The sequence below is a fragment of the Poeciliopsis prolifica genome, unplaced genomic scaffold (genome assembly GCF_027474105.1).
Source record: "Poeciliopsis prolifica strain line A6 unplaced genomic scaffold, Auburn_PproV2 SCAFFOLD046, whole genome shotgun sequence".
Taxonomy (NCBI): domain Eukaryota; kingdom Metazoa; phylum Chordata; class Actinopteri; order Cyprinodontiformes; family Poeciliidae; genus Poeciliopsis; species Poeciliopsis prolifica.
Window position 1 is genome coordinate 1,074,593 of NW_026562421.1, and position 6,644 is coordinate 1,081,236.

A 6,644-nucleotide genomic window follows, 5' to 3' on the forward strand; every position below is an offset into this window, starting at 1 on the left:
CTAAGTGTTCATCTAAAGAATAATGTTTCCTTTCATGTCTGACATTTAAATAAAGGTGAAAGAGCTGCTCAGATTACCCATTTCTTTAGGTATCTTTTATAAAGTAAACCTCTTGAAAACCATTTCCAGACATTAAATATTCTCCTGACAATTAATATTTTTTGCAATACCAATACAGATAAGCAATAAAACTAATTATTCGAGTTTAACAATGGCATCTTTTAAGAACCACTTTATTAGAAATTTCCTTGCAAAATTACTTTTTAAAACTTTTACCTTTCTGCCTTGTCATAATCACAGATATGTTGTGTTTCATTTGTACTTTTTATAAACACATACAAGTGCACATCATGGTTTTCAAATTTTTTTTACAGAATCAGAAATGTTTGACATTCATTTCTATTCGGCCCTCTTAATCAAGTTCAGTGGCACTATTAGCCTTGAAAAGCCACCGTATGAATGCATACAGTTCTCTTGTGTGTATTTTAATCTGGACATCTGTTCTATGAAGGCTTTAGAGGTTCATTGGCGGTCATTTAATTTTTAAAATGCATCAGGAATAAAGATGTGGAGAAGCTTAAACAGGGTTAGGTTATAAAACAATACCGCATGCTCTATCACCAAAAATACAAATCAATAATGTAAACAATAAGGGGCACCACCTTTAATTTCTTGAGTTTTACAAATTATATAACCTTTAAAATTAATTTTGTTGTTTTAAAAGTGTAATTTAGATTACAAAAAACACCTCATAGTCTGTATTAATTAGAGGAAAACAAATCCTCAATGTGTGTGACAAACTGAGTGCACCTTTACCCCTCTCACAAGATTGAAGAGGGAAAGTAACAGCAAGGTGCTGCTAATTGGAGCACTTGATTAACTGATAATCATCACCTCTCTGACAGCAGCTGTTTTATCCAGTTAGCTAATCTGAGAGCAGACAGCTGTGTGATGACAAAAGGTTTACTAGGAAAGACTTCAAATGCAAATGTCCATAAATCTACACAACATTGTGTGCTGAGAGTGGACAATCTACCATATTTCCCAGGGTGCTTGGTGGCATGTTTTTGTTTCCTGTGTGGCACCTTGAGTGAGATGGATGTGTATTACATTGACCTGCCTCTTGTGTGTTATTCAAAGTCTATTAAGTTCTGGTGTCATTATTGATATCTACCCAGAGATGGTTATAACTGTAAAAATTGAAAGACCTTCATGTAAGATTATCCAGTTGTCATAGTAAATTTTATGACAAAACAATTACTACTTTTATTAGTGATCACACATAAGCATAGATAGAGAGAAATAGTGACAAGGTGTGGTTTATGTGGAAGAAATGCAGAGTAAAAACCTCTCTTGCAATAAATATGGCGTCTCAGCTGAAGTTTGCAAAGTTGCTTCTAAATAACTCACAAGAGCTCTGGAACAATCTTCCTTTGAGAAATGAGCAAAAGGAACTGAAGTTGGATAGCAATGCACTTCTGGAAAATAAACAAACAACATATCAGCAAAAATCTCATGCCATCTATCAAGTGTAGCTGCAGAGAAATTATATTTTAGTCTTGTTTTCCAGCCGCAGGACCTAAAGGCACCTTCCATTTATTAAGCCAACCATGAATTCCCCAGTGTACCAAAATATTCCAAAGTAAAATGTCAAAAAATGTGTCTTACAGCAAAAGCTTGAGTGAATTTGAGGAACAAATTGACAGTGGAAAGGCTGAAAATTGGGGAAGAATCCGGGTTTTTCAGTGGCCTTCATACTTCGACCTCGTTAAATTGCTGTAACGTGCAGAAAAAAGATTCCCTCAAGCCTCAGTAATGTATGTAAGTTAAACTATTTATTTTATTCATCGCAATTTTTTAAAACATGGTCAGAGAAAGAAAGATTTCATATTAACATCATTTTAAATTATGAAAGGCTTATCTAAATGAGTTGATACTGTCAACGAATCAAAAACCTAATTGGTTATTATTTAACATGTATTGTCAAGAAACTCTGCTGCTCTACTTTAAAGAGCATGAACTTGCTGAGTTAATTTCAGAAATGCATGAGTCATTTATGTTTTGCTTCTCACCAAACCAAACCGATCCCAAGAGAATCAAAGCAAAGCAGAGGAGTAATTGTTTGGAGGGTACTGCTGGACTTTTAAAATGCACATGACTCATTTCAGCCACCAGAGGGCATTTGATCATTAAAGCAAGAGGAACATGAAAACAACAATAAAGCAAAGGCCTGCTGGCACTTCCTCCTCTCCACCTCCTCTCTGATAATAACAACCCCATCCTCTGAAGAGTTGTGTCTGCACATGAAAATGTTACATCATGCCTCGGTGTGCGACAGTAAAAGGCAGTCATTGTTCTTCTGAGAATGCTTCATTAAAGGCAGGTATGAGAAGAAGGGTGACCCAGCAGAACAGAGAGGGGACAGCTTTAGTTGGCTCAGTGTCCCAGCTCTTCCATTTTCAATATTGCTGTGATGCAGAGTCTTGGAGGTCTGACAACTGTTTGCGTTAAGAGGGACGCAAGGAGACTTCAGGGCATAACAGACGCCGAGATGAAAACGTGACCGTGTTTTTCTCCATTTATTTATTTTTTTGTTCAGCTCTCTTAAAAACCAAAGAGTCATTCAGACTCAGAAGCAACCTCTCTCTCTTTCCCCATTACGTATTTTCTTTGTCTGCTGACCCTGCAGAGATGAATGCACTTTATTCCCTTTTTTTTTTTTTTACTATTTCTCTTCATAATTCTTTTTATGCTGCCAGCCAGGAGGCTCTTTGATAAAACTGGGACAACTGGGATGTGTAAAATATGTAGAAGATGGAATAATTGGCTAGAGGCAAAGCCTGAATTATAACTTTTTTGCTCATGTTTTCAAAGCATGATCTTCATCACATCCTTCAAATCCATTTTAGTAGATAGACAGTAGATAGTCATACTTGAAATCCACCTCCTGACCATTTAAAGTGCAAAAAATAAATTCCGGGATTTAATCTGGAAAACAAATTCAGATGATAATGAGTGGGCTGAATGACTGAGTCAGTCATTCCCTTTTAGGCTACTTCCAGTCCAGAGGACACACAGTCAATCCGTGGGAGCTTAAAATAGTGATGGAAGGAAGCATCAGTTGTTAAAGACAACAAAGAGGAGAGTGGATCTAAAAAGGGATCCACTCTGAACTTTATCTCATTTTATCACATTACAATCCTCAGACTTCATTGTATGATATTGGGATTTTATTTTTCTGACTAAAACAAACTGACTGAAGATATAATTATCTTATTATTATATATTACGAAGAAAAATAATATATGGTTCTCATTTACATTCAATAAATATAATTTTTATATTTTGAAATGCAGCAAATTGTCCCATCTGAATTGTGCATTCCTGCAGCTCCTCCAAAGTTATTGTGGGACATGCTTTCCTGATTAATGTTCAGCTTACGTTGGGTGGCTATATTTTACTAGGTTTGAGGTTGTGTCATACTCTTTCCATTTTTTTATGATGCATTAAACAATGCCCTTTGACCTACAACCTAACCTTGCTTTAAATGTGTCCATAGATTTATCTCTGATCCTAATGTTCTTCAATGTTCTTCAATAAACCTCTGAGGCCTCCAGAGAATCTAACTCAAGTGAAATCATTAAAAAAAGCAGAATTTCTAACTTACACTTTTGAATTAGTTTATCACATAAATCCCAATAAAAAATGACTAAATGTGAAAAAGTGAAAACACTGTAAATTCAAGTTGTACTGAAACAAATCTTCCAGCTTAACCATTGAGCTGACATTCTGTAACATTTTACAACCTGAAAGCGCCTAAATCCATTACACCTAAATTGAGGCCATTTGTTTCTTCTGTTCACTGAGGAGAGTTTTGGGTCTTAATGGAGATGAAGCACTCAGGAGGTGGATTGTGACAGATCTAGTGAAACACACCTAGGAGAGCAGCACCTGAAAACGTTTATGAAGTGGGAAATGCATTTTTACATTTACAAAGAGATTAAAACACTTTACTACCGGCAGTTATTTGAGAGAACTATAACTGCAATTACATTAACAGATACTTTATAAGAACTGAGCAATTTTAACACACCTGTATGCTGGAATATGGGAGCAGTATGGGCGGAGCTCATCATCAAGCTGTCCATCTGTACCACCCACATGTGGGAGATTATCTTAGCTATGCAGCACAAAAACGCACAGACAAACGACTTTCAGCTCCATCAATCACACCAATTAGTTCACTTTGAAAAGATGGAAATCCAATTACAAGCAAACCCTGAGACTTTGGTGCAAAGAAAACGTCAGATCAAGACAGCTTGGAAAGCTCTGAGGTGCAGGAAGAGTGCAGAATGACGAGTCCGACTGACTGTCATGATGAGGATAATAATAGCCAATAACAGCACTTCAGTTTCCATGACACACATTTATAATGAAGCATGAGGAAGATCTTATCCCTCTTGATGCCCTCAGGAAAAAAAACAACATTTCAGTGAACCTATTACCGTAAGTCATCGCTTATCAAACACAGACAAGGGAAAGCTTATTTGGTTTTGGTCTTTAACTTGTAAGGACTTAATGAAAAGTTGCTGCTGCTGCATACATCCTTCCATTCTCTTTTGTTCGGTTTAATGCTCAGTGATTTATCAAGTTTCGCCTCAGAGTATTAGCAGAAAGTAGAGGACTTTAATCATGTTTCCTAACTTAGGGATGCCATCAAAGGAAGTCAGTCTGTACAGAAACAAAGGGCTGTTTCTGTTTAAGGCCCTTCAGGGCCTTAAGCATCAGATTATATTGCAGTGATTGCTGCGTTTCTACACCAAAACTTTTGCAAAACAGATTCAATAAAACTATGATTTATATAACCTAACAGTTCTCTAACTTTGGAAAAGAAAACAGGTTCAGAGTTTTCAGTGTTGTTCCATGCCGATCATTTATTTCACTCAATATTTTAACCTGATAAACCCATAGAAAAGATTAATGTAAAGACAAAGTCAAAAGGAAATCAAATGAAACCACCAAAGGGGTGAATACTTTTTCAGATGTAAATGATCATATATTCAGTACATGGAAGTACATGGAAGTTTTGTGAAAACATGCATCAACATTTTGCATTATTGCAAGTGTAGATGTTTACTGTAACTTTACTGTAATCTTCCTTCTTCATACAAGCTTAGCAAAAAAGTGCAACAAATCTTTCTGCTTGTGGTCCAAACAGTGAAAGATCATTATAACTTGAAGTACTCAGCCACATTAGAGCTTGACAGAGCAGAAGTGACAACTCTGTCTTGCTTGTATTTTGCGTCACTGTCAGATGGCACGAAGACATTTGGAGCGCAAACACGACGTGGGAGGAAGGGAATAGAGTCTGAGGAGGCGATGTGTGAGGGGATTGGACAAACTGTCCAATCACATCAAAGCAAAGAGGATCTTTTCAAACAAGCCATGAAGCATGTGTTTGTGTTCTGATGCATGCCACTGCTTGTACTTTAAACACATATGTTTGTCACCTCCTGTCTGTCTCTGAGGTTTGGTTTATGCAGCAAAATACTGTAATGGTTGCGTAACTTTCCAACCCAGTCTCTCAGTGTTTTGCATTTCTGTAGCTTCTTGCAGAGAGGAGAAAGTCTAACAACTTATTAATGCCACCACAGTTGAAGGTTCAGACATTGCATAAAATGTGGTGACAAGACAGCTGTGTTGAAAACATGGACAAAAGTGTGAAAACATCAAAATTTTAAGTTATAAGCTATAAAAAATATATTTTAGGACATTTTAAAATGATGTAAGAAAAAGGTGGTAAGTACTGCAAATCCTTATGCAGCCTCTTTGAAAACATCATAACCACACACCCATTCAAATAAAAGCAGAGGAAAGAGAAGAGATCTCCAAAGATGCTGTGCAAAGTAAAGCATGGAGGGTGAGGAAGGAGGGATTTGACAGTGATTGCTGGGCTGTGCTGCGGATTAGCCCCATCTTTCTTTTTGAAGTTGAACCTTTCAGACAGAATCCTAAATGTAGTCGGCGAAAAGCCCTGACTGTTCAGGGAGTCACCCAGCAGAGAGGCAACTTTAACAAGTATCTTTAGTGATACTGGAGAGAAATATATTCGATCCCGTGTGAGAAAGCCTGGGTTGCTCTCAGCATGCTGATTATTGATGTGAAAGAGGGGACAGATCTGATAGTGAAAGGTAAAAATGAAGGTTAGGTTATAAAACAATACAACACATGTTGAGGCTCTCACAGAGTTCTGTCCAATTCATCATCTTTCCATAAAATGAAAAGAGCAAGGCAAGACTGCAATCATAAAAAAATATGGGAGTCCATGTAAACTTACAAAATGGGCCAAAAAACCCCCATTAATTATAGAAGCAGTTTCTGTTCAAATGAGGTCAAAACATTCTACGCATAGAAAAAACAAAATCCTAAAAACATTATCCCCACAGAAAAACACAGTTGTGGCAGAATCATGATGGGGGAATGTTTTTCTTTAGCTGAGACAGCAAACCTGATCAGAGGTAATGGAAAGGTGAGTAGAGGCTCTAGAAACTTGAGACTGGGGGTGGAGGTTTGTCTTCCACTATATTTCTGGAGTTAGAATGGTCCAGTCAAAGTTCAGACATAAATCCAGTTGATTATCTGAA